Consider the following 17,863-nt stretch of genomic DNA (forward strand, 5'->3'; position numbering starts at 1 on the left):
GTCAGCTTGCACTACTAGAGTTTCAGCTCCCTGCACACTGACCTACTCTGAAACTCAAACTTTAGAACTTGAGACTCCACTGGCAAGGGATACACTCCAACTTGGGGGAACAGGGTGGCCTTGCCCTTAAGCGAGGGAATACCTTGCACCTCGTAGAACCTGAAACTGGAGGAACAGGGCTTGCCCTTAAGCAATCTGTGGAAGCATAACACGTTGAGATTGTGTGTTTGGGTTCCACAGTTTGCGAGGTGTCTTCTTGCTTAAGGGCAAGGCCATCGAGGTTCTCATTGAGAGGTGTTTCAGAGACCAGTGGTCCCCCATCACAGATATGGAGATAGGTTTGGGCTCAAACCTCAGTTACAGATGTGTGTTGAGTTCCTTTCAGGGAAAACAAACCAGAGTCAAACCCGTCTTATCTCAAACTTCTTTATTACCCCCCAAGAAACGTTCAGTTGCAGTTCACCACTGATAGGAGCATCCCATGTGGCCAAAAAGTAGGCGAGAGATGCTCAGACTGCTTCTTAGGATCGCAGCAATCTGCTTGGAAAATGACACAAAGGGATGGAGGGCTTTGAGCTCTTGTTTCTTTATTTGTTGATCCGTTTGGTCCATGATTACGATCATTATTATTTTTTTAGCAGAGCGAGTCTGAAACTGGAGCTACAGAAGGAGGCTCCTCGAGGAGCGAGTGTGTCTGTCTGAGGGAGAAGAGATGAGGACCAGTTTTTGAGGCACTTTTTCTTGATATATCAAAGGGGTGTCTTCCAATCCCCAAAAAAGGGATTTTATTTTATTTTTATTTATTTATTTTTTATACACTGACAAGTACAAACATAAACTCTGACGTAAAACTGGACGGATTTGTCTGTGACTTCTGCAACAACTCAAAAAAAGAAACTATTTCCAAACCGAACCATGGAAGGAATGTAGTTGGGTGAGAGGTAAATAAATAAACAAACAAACAAAAACTATGCGTGTCTCTAAACGTGTCTCCGAGTCTCTAGTTCTAGGCGTTCTCCACCGTTCCGCCCGTTAATCCGGCCGCTCTTCTAAACCCTCCCCCCTCGAGCGGCCGCTGTTATGTCCTGGGAGTCTTTCCGCAGCCTGGGTCGAAAGATCCCGCTGGCTAAACATCCCCGCCAGGGTCTTGAACCTGGGCCCCCAGTCCTGAATGGACCTGTAGTCCTCCTCAGGGTCCAGCACCCAGGACTCGATGGAGCTCAGAGACTCGGCCACAGAGCCCTCGCCCTCGTAGGCGTAGGTGGCCAGCGAGTCGTAAGGAGGGGTGGTGGTGTTCTTGTGGTTCTCCCTGAAGTCGCTGCTGGATATAAGCCCGAATGTCCTCGGCATCCTCCAGCTCCTCGTCCTGGAGGTCCCGTTCCGTCTCCAGCCGGATGTCCGGTCTCAGAGGGGTCTGCTGTGCGGATTTGGGGTTCCGCAGCGTGCCGATGTCGAAGGCGTTGGTGTCCTCTTCTCCTCCGCCCTCGTCGTCGTAGTGGATCACGTTGTCCCGGATGTCCTCTTTGGAGGACATTAGAGCGTCCTTCTTCTTGTGCCGCTTCAGAGCCACATGCAGCACCACCATCACTGAAAGACAAGGCAGAGGGACATGGCTAGTGCTGGAGTCGTTCATTGAAAAGATGGGCAGTCGACTCTAAAGCCGCACGCTGAGGTCTGAAGCAGCAAATTGTGTGTGGTGTTTATTTTCAAAGCAAAGACTTGTCTTTCGTAGAGAAGATGTCTTTAGAGATGAGTTGAAAGGACAGAGAGAGAAATAGAGAGAAAGACGGTTCATAGGAGACATAGACGAGTAGAAAGTAGAAGGACACTGTGTGAGAGAGAGAGAGTATATAAAAGAGACAGACTGAGAGAGAGAGAGGGAGTGTGTGCATGTGTGTATGAGAGAGAGAGAGAGAGAGAGAGAGAGAGAGAGAGAGAGAGAGAGAGAGAGAGAGAGAGAGAGAGAGGGAAAGAGATGGGTGAGACATGGGATAAAAAGAGAGACAGTAAAGCAAGAATGCCCCCCCCCCCCCCCCTACACACACACACACACTTTTAAAAGACCCAGCGGCGGGAGGGACTCAGGCTGTGATTAAGAAGCTGCTGTTTTTTCTTTTCTTCTTTTTTTACTCTGCTCTGTTCCAGTTTCACCATTACTGCAACTTCAACATATTCCTTGAACTTCAGCACCCTCTACTGACCACACACAGTACATGACCACCACCATGAGTACACACCAGCACACACAGTACATACTACAGCGCTCTCTCTCTCTCTCTCTCTCTCTCTCTCTCTCTCTCTCTCTCTCTCTCTCTCTCTCTCTCTCTCTCTCTCTCTCTCTCTCTCTCTCTCTGTCTGTCTGTCTGTCTGTCTGAGTGTGTGTGTGTGTATGTATCAGTGGTGCTTCAGTGACGATGGACTTGCTGACCTAGGAGGATGAGGACGCAGAGAAGGATGGCCAGCAGGGCTCCGGTGCTGAGGCTCATAGTGAGGAACATGGCCTCTGCGCTGCAGGACAGCAGGGCTCCGTCCCCACCGCAAGCGCACACCTTCACGCTCAGCGTCCCCGTGCTGCTGCGGATGGGGTAACCACTGTCCTCCACCACCACGGGAACCACATACACACTCCTGTCTCTCCGTAAGAACCCTGTTCTCCTCGTCACCAGCCCTGCCGTGTTATCTGCGAAAACACACACACACACACACACACACACACCTGTCTCATTGGGAAATATTTGTTTGTTTCAGGAGAAAACATAAATAAATAAATGAATGAATTAATAAATTCAGCCACTGCATTGAAAAGGTTCAGTTATCCATTTGCTTCCTGAAAGCAATGAGCAGCACAACATTTGCTCAAGTCCACACCGTTCCTCTCTGGTAATCCTAAGCTGCACAGCACTGTTTCTGCAGCTCTTCTTCAGGTGCTTCAGCGAGTTTGAGGTGGTTTAGTGAAGCAGGGCCACCAGTGGATGGGAGCCCATGGCGGTTCTGGGTAGAGGGATTACAAGCTGTATTCAGGGAAGGGCTTGGAAGGTCCCAGTTAGCAAAAACCCCATGTCTTCCTGGTGGCTGCTGGGGACAGATCTGGCTCCAAGTGAATGAGCCCATGGTCTTCTGGCTGTGTCATTTACTTTTACTTTTTGCAGTTCGCGGAGCCATCTTGGGCAGCAGGGCCATCTGGAGCAGCGGGGACACAGGGTGGATGTTGTATTCTACTTGTACTTGTGATGCCCTCAGCACTGAGCTGAACACCACACTCATATTAATAGTAACATAGTGAGCTTGTAATCTATTATACCTCCATGGCGTCTGCTCCCTGTATGTGGCCATAGCTGGGGTTCCGTGGTCTGTGAGGACAGGTTTGGGGTCTGGAAGGTGACGTTTTTTTTAGGCCTGGGATACACACGTGGGGAAGTGGGAGCTGCAGGCCGTGAGGTCACTGACCCCCATCGTTCAGGCTCACTTCCGTGCAGACGGCGTCGGATCCCTCCTGACAGAGCAAGAGGCGGCTCAGCACCTTCGCCTTGAGTCAGACTGTCTCTTCAGATCAGAACCGCCTTATCTGCTCCACGCCGGAATCTCTGGGCTCGGCGAGACAGACGGCGCTGCACAGAAACCTGAGAGCAGCTGCGCAGACAGAGGAGATGCTCTGATAACAGAATCCACTGCAACTAGTGCACCTTAGTGAGGCCTTTGGAACTGTGTTATATTTGGAGAAAATAACAAAATGTTGTGCTGCTCCTGTCTGTCAGGATGCAAACTGAGACCCTCCAGTGGTTTTGAACATTTTTAACCCTTTGGGGTCAAGGGATTTTCAGAAATTCATCTTTAAATTGATTTGTTTTGGTGATGGGCGGCACGGTGGCGCAGCAGGTAGGTGTCGCAGTCACACAGCTCCAGGGGCCTGGAGGTTGTGGGTTTGATTCCCGCTCCGGGTGACTGTCTGTGAGGAGTGTGGTGTGTTCTCCCTGTGTCTGCGTGGGTTTCCTCCGGGTGACTGTCTGTGAGGAGTGTGGTGTGTTCTCTCTGTGTCTGCGTGGGTTTCCTCTGGGTGACTGTCTGTGAGGAGTGTGGTGTGTTCTCTCTGTGTCTGCGTGGGTTTCCTCCGGGTGACTGTCTGTGAGGAGTGTGGTGTGTTCTCTCTGTGTCTGCGTAGGTTTCCTCCAGGTGACTGTCTATGAGGAGTGTGGTGTGTTCTCCCTGTGTCTGCGTGGGTTTCCTCCAGGTGCTTCAGTTTTCCTCCCACAGTCCAAAATCACACATTGGTAGGTAGACTGGCGACTCAAAAAATGTCAGTAGGTGTGTGTATTGCCCTGTGAAGGACTGGCGCCCCCTCCAGGGTGTATTCCCGGCTTGCGCCCAATGATTCCAGGTAGGCTCTGGACCGACCGTGACCCTGAACTGGATAAGCGGTTACAGATAATGAATGAATGAATGTTTCGGTGATTGAAATAGATCTTTAAACACAAGTGAATCCACCAGTGAGACATGGCGAGAGGCAGAGGAGGCGTGTCTCAAACTTATACACAGGATGGTAACTCCGGATGTACAGTATCGTGTACAGTCGAAAGAGCAGTTTCTGCACATTCACAGAGTGTTTGAACTGTATTACTCCGATGTGCTATCGCTAAGATATTAATAGAAACATCACGAATGGTCGTTGACGGTGCGTTCTTCGACCCCAGAGGGTTAAAGTCTCTGTGATTTTGAACTGTAATAAATAAATATAACAATGCTGATTGCTAACGAGTGATACTTACTTCCATAGTCTCTGACGGTGAAGTTCCTGTTCCTGACGTCTCTGGGAGATTTGAAGAAGAATCTGTGTCCCACATGAGGCATGTCCCTGTCCGTAGCACTGAGGATCTCTATTACCTGGACACGAGAGGAAGAAAACATGTCAATCACACACCAGGGAGGCTGTAAATGACACAATGGTGTCACGTACATTAGCGTTGTCATAGCATTGACACGCTTCACAACTGTAGAAGCCATTAAGGCTCAGAGTGTGGAGAAATCTACAGTGATCACTTCCCACACTTCCAAAGTTCAGTCCCAGAAGTTGGTTGTGGTTTTAGAGAATCACAAGCATCACCGGTTTATTTTGTAAATGTGAAGATCTTCTTCTTTTGTGTCTCACAATGAGGGCTTCTTTACAGCTACACATCTCTTTACCACTGTGTTTGTTCATAGTGGGCATTGGATTCGAGTTCTGCGCTCGGGCACCAACCCAAACTGATCCGTGCCCAGCTCTTCAAGCAGCCATGGTACAGTCAGTCAGTGGTGTCAATACGCTTTGGTACAGTACGGATTTGCAGATAAATGAATGTACACAGGTGTTAAACATTCACAGCACAATTAAAATGGCAACTGTGACCGGCTCAGGATTATTAGGGGTGTGCTGAAAGGCTCGGCTCATCAGTAGTGTGCATCACAGCTGCATTTTCTCTCCATCCCTTTGTTCCTTTCCTGTCCTCAGTATCTCCACCTTCTTTTGGGGAAGGAGAGGAGCAGTTGGAAGGGAGGAGGAGACCAGGAGGAGTAGCAGAAGGTTCCAGAAGCACTATGTATCACCGTAACCCTGACCTCAACACTGCAAATCACTGTAACACTAATATTAATCTTAAGCCTAGACCTACATCATTTGGTGAGTTGTAGAAGCAGCAAGAAGAAACATGACATTGACACCATGGCAACAGACAGCTGCTGATCTTAGATTACATAGTTCTTTGACAACTTCAGACACCATACACGCCTTGAGTCATCTTGACTCCATCTGTCTTAAGGTGGAAAGCCGTCAATATGATGCTTCAACAGATGTTCCCTTTTTATATTTGGCACAATACACAGCTCTTATTTAACAAGAGAAGCTCTGGGTATCTTTTTTTTAAGGTGGTTCTGATGCAATGATTTAACAACCCCACTAACACGGCAACAGCAGGACATTAGAGCCGCCCCATGCGGCGCGAATCAAAGGATACACACTCCGGCTTGTGTTCATGCAGAGAAGACTGACGTGTGTCAGGACGAATGGTGTCAGGACATGACGACACCTGAATATATTCTGTCTCGCAGCGTGCTAAGACACGAGTTTTTCATAGTGTTAGCGCTAGCAAACAACACAGCATCTCGGTCTGAGTGTAACTGAAGCTGACATGAGCTGTCGCTATCCGTGTGTGTTAGAATGTGATAACATTTTATGAGGAGAATTTTGGAGCAATTGCTGTGAGGATTTGATTGCATCCAGCCATGACTTTATCAGTGGTGACGTCAGATACTGGGGTGGGGTGATTAGTTCTGTATAGAAATAAATGCCAGCAGTGACAGAGCCTCTATTTATTGTTAATTCAGATCTACTTCCTCCTGTGTTTGCTTTCTGTGCCCATCTCTTATGTTAATGGCTCGGTTTTGACCCGTGTCTTAAATCAGCCATAAGACCCCCTAAAAACAATTAATTATCAACCAGTTAGTTCCTTCCCTCTTGTTGACCTTGTTATTCTTCCTTCTCCATGAAAGGACTGGTTTTAATTGTTCATTGTTGCAGACTGTAAACTGGAGATGTACACGATACAAAACACCAACTCTACACTGACTGGGCCTGACATGTCTGGACATGTCTGTCTTTCCTTGTTTTGTGAAACAGACAAAGATAGAAGCCCCTAACTGAAGCTCGAGTGGTTGTAGGAGGAGCCAGCTGCATGGTGATGCAGCAGGTAGTGTCGCAGTCACAGCTCCAGGGGCCTGGAGGTTGTGGGTTTGATTCCCGCTCCGGGTGACTGTCTGTGAGGAGTGTGGTGTGTTCTCCCCGTGTCTGCGTGGGTTTCCTCCGGGTGACTGTCTGTGAGGAGTGTGGTGTGTTCTCCCCGTGTCTGCGTGGGTTTCCTCCGGGTGACTGTCTGTGAGGAGTGTGGTGTGTTCTCCCTGTGCCTGCGTGGGTTTCCTCCAGGTGACTGTCTGTGAGGAGTGTGGTGTGTTCTCCCTGTGTCTGCATGGGTTTCCTCCGAGTGACTGTCTGTGAGGAGTGTGGTGTGTTCTCCCTGTGTCTGTGTGGGTTTCCTCCGGGTGACGGTCTGTGAGGAGTGTGGTGTGTTCTCCCTGTGTCTGTGTGGGTTTCCTCCGGGTGACGGTCTGTGAGGAGTGTGGTGTGTTCTCCCTGTGTCTGTGTGGGTTTCCTCCGGGTTACTGTCTGTGAGGAGTGTGGTGTGTTCTCCCTGTGTCTGTGTGGGTTTCCTCCGGGTGACTGTCTGTGAGGAGTGTGGTGTGTTCTCCCTGTGTCTGTGTGGGTTTCCTCCGGGTTACTGTCTGTGAGGAGTGTGGTGTGTTCTCCCTGTGTCTGCGTGGGTTTCCTCCGGGTGACTGTCTGTGAGGAGTGTGGTGTGTTCTCCCTGTGCCTGCTTGGGTTTCCTCCGGGTGACTGTCTGTGAGGAGTGTGGTGTGTTCTCCCTGTGTCTGCGTGGGTTTCCTCCGGGTGACGGTCTGTGAGGAGTGTGGTGTGTTCTCCCTGTGTCTGTGTGGGTTTCCTCCAGGTTACTGTCTGTGAGGAGTGTGGTGTGTTCTCCCTGTGTCTGCGTGGGTTTCCTCCGGGTGACTGTCTGTGAGGAGTGTGGTGTGTTCTCCCTGTGTCTGCGTGGGTTTCCTCCGGGTGACTGTCTGTGAGGAGTGTGGTGTGTTCTCCCTGTGCCTGCGTGGGTTTCCTCCGGGTGACTGTCTGTGAGGAGTGTGGTGTGTTCTCCCTGTGTCTGTGTGGGATTCCTCCGGGTGACTGTCTGTGAGGAGTGTGGTGTGTTCTCCCTGTGTCTGCGTGGGTTTCCTCCGGGTGACTGTCTGTGAGGAGTGTGGTGTGTTCTCCCTGTGTCTGCGTGGGTTTCCTCCGGGTGACGGTCTGTGAGGAGTGTGGTGTGTTCTCCCTGTGTCTGCGTGGGTTTCCTCCGGGTGACTGTCTGTGAGGAGTGTGGTGTGTTCTCCCTGTGTCTGCGTGGGTTTCCTCCGGGTGACTGTCTGTGAGGAGTGTGGTGTGTTCTCCCTGTGTCTGCGTGGGTTTCCTCCGGGTGACGGTCTGTGAGGAGTGTGGTGTGTTCTCCCTGTGTCTGTGTGGGTTTCCTCCGGGTGACTGTCTGTGAGGAGTGTGGTGTGTTCTCCCTGTGTCTGCGTGGGTTTCCTCCGGGTGACTGTCTGTGAGGAGTGTGGTGTGTTCTCCCTGTGTCTGTGTGGGTTTCCTCCGGGTTACTGTCTGTGAGGAGTGTGGTGTGTTCTCCCTGTGTCTGCGTGGGTTTCCTCCGGGTGACTGTCTGTGAGGAGTGTGGTGTGTTCTCCCTGTGCCTGCGTGGGTTTCCTCCGGGTGACTGTCTGTGAGGAGTGTGGTGTGTTCTCCCTGTGTCTGTGTGGGATTCCTCCGGGTGACTGTCTGTGAGGAGTGTGGTGTGTTCTCCCTGTGTCTGCGTGGGTTTCCTCCGGGTGACTGTCTGTGAGGAGTGTGGTGTGTTCTCCCTGTACAGATAATGAATGGATGAATGAATTGTATGCATTTAAAACCTAATAACAAGTCAAGACCCTAACACAATAGGAAGGTTAAATGATTTTACACAGTGCTGTGAATTTTAGTTGATCAGTGTAAAATGTGGTGAAATTATTTAACGGTGTGTGTGTGTGTGTGTGTGTGTAGGTTTTGAAATATTCAGCACCTTTTTATAATACTGTGATATTTATGACACGATGAGTGAGATACATTTTCATGTCTATGTTTAAGTGCAATGTAATGTTTATTGATGTAAGATTATCCACGTTATTTAGACTAGTGCCAATTCATGGGATTATTGACGTTCCTTCATTTGACTGAAGGATGGTGGCAGATCAAATGTGTGTAAAGTGTAAAGGTGTGTTGTTCTTTTAGTCGGATGTGTAATAATGAAAGCTTGATAAGTGTGTAAGTTTGTAATTCCGCTTCCCGCTTCCAGGAGACAGAGTTTTCCTCCTCTCTCTGTCAGACGGATTCTTTTCTGGGAATTCCTTGAGCCTTGTTGTCTTCCTGAGTGCCGTCAGCGCTGTGTGAGGGAGAAAGCTCGAGGGGGAGCTGATAGTTCTGCGAGAGTGGCACTCTTTCAGCAAAGCAGAAAGAGAAAAGATCAAGGTGTGTTTCACACACTTTTACCCACAGCAGCCTTCAACGACCGCAGCAGCACTGCCTCAATGCACATGTACACACACACACACACACACACACACACACACACCCAGAAGAAGAAGAAAGGCAACACTCTATCTTTGTCTTATGATTAAACACATTCTCTGACTTTATCTTTCTCTCTTCCTCTCTTTCTCTTCCTCTCTCTCTCTCTCTCTCTCTCTCTCTCTCTCTCTCTCTCTCTCTCTCTCTCTCTCTCTCTCTCTCTCTCTGTCACACACACACACACACACACAGAAGAAGTAGAAGAAAGGTAACACTCTATCTTTGTCTTATGATTACACACATTCTCTGACTTTATCTCTCTCTCACCCTCTCTTTCTCCCGCTCTCTTTCTTTCTCTCACTCTCTCTATCTCCCTCTCTCTCACACACACACACAGAAGAAGAAGAAAGGTAACACTCTATCTTTGTCTTACGATTACACACATTCTCTGAGTTTCTCTCTCTCTCTCTCTGTCTCTGTCTCTGTCTCTCTCTCTCTCTCTCTCTCTCTCTCTCTCTCTCTCTCTCTCTCTCTCTCTCTCTCTCTCTCACACACACACACACACACACACACACACATAGTCTCTCTTATTAGAATATACAGCAATACTATACATGAAATAATCAGTGACCTCCTGCTGGTGTGGGTTCATGGGCGCTCGCACTGTACCTGCTCCCAGAGCGTGTGGAGAATATTCCGACTGCTAAAGAAACTCGAGTGAATGTGTGACTTCCAAAGGAAGGTGTTTGTTCACTCATTCATTAATTACTTCATTAATTCATGTCCTGTAAGCACTTTATCCTGTGCAGGGTCATGGCGTATCTGGAGCCCACAGGGAACCATTGGCTGCAAAGCAGGAAAAGGCCCTGGACAAGGCTCCTGTGTCAGAGGCAGATAACACACTCAGCCAGTCACTCACACACTCACCCACTCACTCACACACTCAGCCAGACACTCACACACTCAGCCAGTCACTCAAACACTCAGCCACTCACTCACACACTCAGCCAGTCACTCACACACTCACCCACTCACCCACTCACTCACACACTCAGCCAGTCACTCACACACTCAGCCACTCACTCTCACACTCAGCCAGTCACTCACACACTCAGCCAGTCACTCACACACTCAGCCAGTCACTCACACACTCAGCCAGTCACTCACACACTCAGCCAGTCACTCACACACTCAGCCAGTCACTCACACACTCACCCACTCACTCACACACTCAGCCAGTCACTCACACACTCACCCAGTCACTCTCACACTCACCCAGTCACTCTCACATTCACCCAGTCACTCTCTCACTCAACCAGTCACTCACACACTTAGCCAGTCACTCACACACTCAGCCAGACACTCACACACTCAACCAGTCACTCTCACACTCAACCAGTCACTCACACACTTAGCCAGTCACTCACACACTCAGCCAGTCACTCACACACTCAGCCACTCACTCACACACTCAGCCAGTCACTCACACACTCAGCCAGTCACTCTCACATTCAGCCAGTCACTCACACACTCAGCCAGTCACTCACACACTCAGCCAGTCACTCACACACTCACCCACTCACTCACACACTCAGCCAGTCACTCACACACTCACCCAGTCACTCTCACACTCACCCAGTCACTCTCACATTCACCCAGTCACTCTCTCACTCAACCAGTCACTCACACACTTAGCCAGTCACTCACACACTCAGCCAGACACTCACACACTCAACCAGTCACTCACACACTCAGCCAGTCACTCACACACTCAGCCAGTCACTCACACACTCAGCCAGTCACTCACACACTCACCCACTCACTCACACACTCAGCCAGTCACTCACACACTCACCCAGTCACTCTCACACTCACCCAGTCACTCTCACATTCACCCAGTCACTCTCTCACTCAACCAGTCACTCACACACTTAGCCAGTCACTCACACACTCAGCCAGACACTCACACACTCAACCAGTCACTCTCACACTCAACCAGTCACTCACACACTTAGCCAGTCACTCACACACTCAGCCAGTCACTCACACACTCAGCCAGTCACTCACACACTCAGCCACTCACTCACACACTCAGCCAGTCACTCACACACTCAGCCAGTCACTCTCACATTCAGCCAGTCACTCACACACTCAGCCAGTCACTCACACACTCAGCCAGTCACTCACACACTCACCCACTCACTCACACACTCAGCCAGTCACTCACACACTCACCCAGTCACTCTCACACTCACCCAGTCACTCTCACATTCACCCAGTCACTCTCTCACTCAACCAGTCACTCACACACTTAGCCAGTCACTCACACACTCAGCCAGACACTCACACACTCAACCAGTCACTCACACACTCAGCCAGACACTCACACACTCACCCAGTCACTCACACACTCAGCCAGTCACTCACACACTCAGCCAGTCACTCACACACTCACCCACTCACTCACACACTTAGCCAGACACTCACACACTCAGCCAGTCACTCACACACTCAGCCAGACACTCACACACTCAGCCAGTCACTCACACACTCAGCCAGACACTCACACACTCACCCAGTCACTCACACACTCAGCCAGTCACTCTCACACTCAGCCAGTCACTCACACACTCAGTCAGTCACTCACACACTCACCCAGTCACTCTCACACTCACCCACTCACTCACACACTCAGCCAGTCACTCACACACTCAGCCAGTCACTCACACACTCAGCCAGTCACTCCCACACTCAGCCAGACACTCACACACTCACCCAGTCACTCACACACTCAGCCAGTCACTCACACACTCAGCCAGTCACTCACACACTCACCCACTCACTCACACACTCAGCCAGACACTCACACACTCAGCCAGTCACTCACACACTCACCCAGTCACTCTCACACTCACCCAGTCACTCTCTCACTCAACCAGTCACTCACACACTTAGCCAGTCACTCACACACTCAGCCATACACTCACACACTCAACCAGTCACTCTCACACTCAACCAGTCACTCACACACTCAGCCAGTCACTCACACACTCACCCACTCACTCACACACTCAGCCAGTCACTCACACACTCAGCCAGTCACTCACAACTATGGAAAGTTTCACACTGCCAATCCACATAGCAACAGGTTTTTTTGACCTAGAGAGGAAACTAAAACTTCTGGAGGAAACCCATGCAGACACAGGGAAAACACTTACCCCAGACGCACAAACCCAATACCTCAAGACCCTGGAGTTGTGTGGCAGCCCCATCATGCCACCCATGAATTATAATATAACTTCAATTATAATTTAATATTAAAAACAGCATATTATAATTAGCATGTTATTATATGACATCAGCCTTTCATGTGTAAAATTAACATGGTTAATATTTAACACAAAAGAAGAATCATCGCTGCCTCCCGCCTCCCGCCTCCCGCCTCCCGCCTCCCTCACTCACCTGGCCTACTTTTGCATCTTCACAAACAAATGCCTCGTGAGGGTGGGACAGCTCCGGGGGGAATTCGTTGACGTCCAGCACGCTGATGGTGACATTAACTCGACTGTACAGCAGGGGGCTGTCTGAAAGATCAAAGCAGACAGTGTCCTGCACGGGGTTCATACATACACACACACACACACACACACACAGACACACACACAGACAGCTGCACACACACACACACACATACACACTGACAGACAAACACACACAATGACCGCTGCACACATATACACACTGACACACACACACACACACACACACACACACTGACAGACACACACACACACGCACACACTGACAGACAGACAGACACACACACACACACACACACACACACACTGACAGACAGACACACACAAACAAACACACACACACTGGCACATGAATCTAAATGATGCTTTCATATTAAACTCTATACACTTGGTGGAAGAGCTGTAAAACACTGACATCTCCTGTTCACTTCAGATATTGCATGCGCTAAGTATTTACCCGATAAATGTTCTAATTTATATACAATATAGGTCCTTCTGTTGTTTTGTGTGTGTGTGTGTGTGTATATACTCAAGATAAACCTGTTCCTCCATTGCTGTCTGACTGTAATTTTCAGCACTGTTTAAACATGGCAAATGTTCAATATATATATATATTAAATGTGTACTTTTGCCAAGGTCTGACAAAAACAAATGATCCACAATGCTTTGAATATGTAAATAAATGAATAAATAAAGCAAATGGATGATTATTATTGTAATTCCTTGTATCAGTGGAGCATATTATTTACACAATTTACAGTTAAAGTCAAAAAGTGAACCACCCTGGAGAAACAAAAAAAATGAACTGCATTTCCCAGGACTCTCCACTAGATGGCGGCATCACACCCTGTTAAACCTTGGCTCGAGTGCACTGTCTGACACTGATTAATGCGAGTGCCTTCCAAGCAATATAGTTCAGCCTCAGCCTTATTGCCACTGCGCTCTGTTATTTCTCATCTCATGACATCAGTCTCTCTCTCAGTGGCCTCGTACTTACTAACTTTAGTCGCCACCACAGTGATGTTGTGCTTGGCCGCTCGCTCCCGGTCCAGGGCTTCGCTGGTGGTTATGGTGCCCTCCACAGGGTCGATGTCAAAGTAATTTTCTGCGTCCTTCTTCCACTCGATGGAATACCTTTCAAACAGAGGGAAGAAAACAGAGAAGAGGGAGATTATTGGACTCAGATAAACTCCATTGCGGCATCACTGCAGTGTGGCAGAGACAAAACACTCCAGACCCGCCTTTACAGTGATATATACAGTTTATATCATCACATATGTTCAGCTAAAACCTTGTATCTCCATGACACAGGAAGTACAGGGGTATTTTTATTTATTTATTTATTTTAAGGCAGGGTGGGGTAGAACAAGGGTATATCATGGAATACACTATCTGCTCTATAATAAAGTATAAATATAAAAAGCCACAATAAATGTATTTCTGAAGCTGTGGGAAGCTCCTTAGGCAGGTCCATTATTAGCCTCCGTCCAATGTCCCCGGGTGGTGGCGTAGACCAATGCACACCAGCTGCTACATCAGCAGTGTTGTTTCTGTCTCAAACAAATCATCAATCGTCCTCATAGTCTTCAAACTTCAAAAATACAAAATGCATGTCTCATACTGGTTCAAAATGGAACATGTATTTTAGTGTCTTTTATTCATTCATTCATTCATTAACTGTAACCATTATCCAGTTCAGGGTCTCGGCGGGTCCAGAGCCTACCTGGAATCATTGGGCGCAAGAGGGGAATACACCCTGGAGGGGGCGCCAGTCCTTCACAGGGCAAACCACACTCCTCACAGACAGTCACCCAGAGGAAACCCACGCAGACACAGGGAGAGCACACCACACTCCTCACAGACAGCCATCCGGACGAAACCCACGCAGACACAGGGAGAACACACCACACTCCTCACAGACAGTCACCCGGAGGAAACCCACGCAGACACAGGGAGAACACACTACACTCCTCACAGACAGTCACCTGGAGGAAACCCACGCAGACACAGGGAGTACACACCACACTCCTCATAGACATTCACCCGGAGGAAACCCACGCAGACACAGGGAGAACACACCACACTCCTCACAGACATTCACCCGGAGGAAACCCACGCAGACACAGAGAGTACACACCACACTCCTCACAGACAGTCACCCGGAGGAAACCCACGCAGACACAGGGAGAACACACCACACTCCTCACAGACATTCACCCGGAGGAAACCCACGCAGACACAGGGAGAACACACCACACTCCTCACAGACATTCACCCGGAGGAAACCCACGCAGACACAGAGAGTACACACCACACTCCTCACAGACAGTCACCCGGAGGAAACCCACGCAGACACAGGGAGAACACACCACACTCCTCACAGACATTCACCCGGAGGAAACCCACGCAGACACAGAGAGTACACACCACACTCCTCACAGACAGTCACCCGGAGGAAACCCACGCAGACACAGGGAGTACACACCACACTCCTCACAGACATTCACCCGGAGGAAACCCACGCAGACACAGGGAGAACACACCACACTCCTCACAGACAGTCACCCGGAGGAAACCCACGCAGACACAGGGAGAACACACCACACTCCTCACAGACAGTCACCCAGAGGAAACCCACGCAGACACAGAGAGAACACACCACACTCCTCACAGACAGTCACCCGGAGGAAACCCACGCAGACACAGGGAGAACACACCACACTCCTCACAGACAGTCACCCGGAGGAAACCCATGCAGACACAGGGAGAACACACCGCACTCCTCACAGACAGTCACCCGGAGGAAACCCACGCAGACACAGGGAGAACACACCACACTCCTCACAGACAGTCCCCCGGAGCGGGAATCAAACCCACAACCTCCAGGTCCCTGGAGCTGTGTGACTGCGACCTCTACTTGCTGCACCACAGCGCTGCCCAGTCCTTCACAGTAGTGCCTTTATTATCATTTTTTAATTTATTTTAAGGGACACCTTGTTTGGGGGTTGGGAGGGAGGAGGATAGATCTAATGACACCACTGTTCTCAGTAATGACCAGATCCTTTCAGTCGATTCCACATAGTGGAAGAATAGATGGAAACATAATTAAAACAGTTTGGGTTGCCAGATCTTGCATTTGTTTTATAAGATCTATGTTTTTTATATCTTTTGACATTCTTCATTGATGTGTATCACCTCTGAAATACAGAGAAAATGAAATAATACTGGCCTTTAATGATCATTTTGCCTGGAACATAAACAAATGGAGTGAACAGTCAATGGTCAACGACAATAGCCCTGAGCACTTCCTGTTCTTCACAGACCTCACTATCACAGAATTATCTGTGGAGGAATGTAAACACGGAACAAAATCACATATCGTCGCCAGCTTGTTTTTAAAACGTTGTTTTTTATTCATGAGCGGCTGTTAGGTCAGTGTGTGTTGGTCAGTGCACGCTGGTGTACGATTGTTATCCGATCTTTCAGCAGGATAATAGCTAATGTCCTGTAGTGAAATATTAAAGCCTCAGCGGTCTCCAGAGTTTATTGCACAACTACAGAGTCCATTTGTGTCCCACGTCTATGAAAAATGCATCCTAAAACAAATACTTCTGGAACGCTGACATGTTTTGTGCCGTGACACATCACACGCCGTGAACGTCAACCCGGAGCGACCCACCTGGGGTAAAAAAACAAAAAAAAAAAGTGGGAAAAAAATGCCACTTTAAATCCACTCTCCCGCTTCTAACCACAGTGGAAGTTTGTCGGAGTGAATTGAATCAGTGGAAAAAGGGCTTTGTACACCTTCACTGCTCACTATCTTCTCTTACACCTTGTAACATGGGAGCCTGAGCCTATAGAGAGATGAGTTATTGCACATATGATGAGGGAACGTATTCCTGTTCACTTAGAAAAACACAAGACCTCCATTGTGTGAAGCATGGGGGTGGAAGCATCATGACACAGGACTGCTTACCAGGGCACTGAATACCATTGAAGAGCTAAGGAAGCCGTTAGGGGTTAGATGCATTAATCTGACTCTTCAGCCGTGGATGTTGAGGGAGAAGTAAGACCATCTTAACTTTCCTCTTGTGTTAAGGTCTTGACCGACCCGATTTTAGGTTTCAAATGCATACAAGTACTCCATAAATTTGTTCTTGTTCTTGTAAAAAATGTTCTTGTTAAAATTGGCTTTTCTGTTGTTAGAGTCAGTTTCGACCCAGGTATAGTTTTAAATCAGAAAACAAAAACAAGTGCCAAATCTGGACTCATAAACACACTATACACCAAGAGCCTACAGCTGGCTCCTCCTACAACAACTCGAGCAGACACAGAGAGAACACACCACACTCCTCACAGACAGTCACCCAGAGGAAACCCACGCAGACACAGGGAGAACATACCACACTCCTCACAGACAGTCACCCGGAGGAAACCCACGCAGACACAGAGAGAAGACACCACACTCCTCACAGACAGTCACCCGGAGGAAACCCACGCAGGCACAGGGAGAACACACCACACTCCTCACAGACAGTCACCCAGAGGAAACCCACACAGACACAGAGAGAACACACCAACTCCTTACAGACAGTCACCCGGAGGAAACCCACGCAGACACAGGGAGAACACACCACACTCCTCACAGACAGTCACCCAGAGGAAACCCACGCAGACACAGGGAGAACATACTACACTCCTCACAGACAGTCACCCGGAGGAAACCCACGCAGACACAGAGAGAACACACCACACTCCTCACAGACAGTCACCCGGAGGAAACCCACGCAGACACAGGGAGAACACACCACACTCCTCACAGACAGTCACCCGGAGGAAACCCACACAGACACAGAGAGAACACACCAACTCCTTACAGACAGTCACCCGGAGGAAACCCACGCAGACACAGGGAGAACACACCACACTCCTCACAGACAGTCACCTGGAGGAAACCCACACAGACACAGAGAGAACACACCAACTCCTTACAAACAGTCACCCGGAGGAAACCCACGCAGACACAGAGAGAACACACCACACTCCTCACAGACAGTCACCCGGAGGAAACCCACGCAGACACGGGGAGAACACACCAACTCCTCACAGACAGTCACCCGGAGCGGAAATCAAACCCACAACCTCCAGGCCCCTG

At 49.2% G+C, this 17,863-nt stretch overlaps 1 pseudogene; it reads right to left on the reverse strand.

The window, feature by feature from the left end:
- Positions 1-614: 614 nt before the first annotated feature.
- Positions 615-17,863, reverse strand: part of LOC136677981 (cadherin-12-like) — a 48,554-nt pseudogene continuing 31,305 nt past the window's right edge.

Source organism: Hoplias malabaricus, chromosome Y, assembly GCF_029633855.1.
Source record: "Hoplias malabaricus isolate fHopMal1 chromosome Y, fHopMal1.hap1, whole genome shotgun sequence".
Taxonomy (NCBI): domain Eukaryota; kingdom Metazoa; phylum Chordata; class Actinopteri; order Characiformes; family Erythrinidae; genus Hoplias; species Hoplias malabaricus.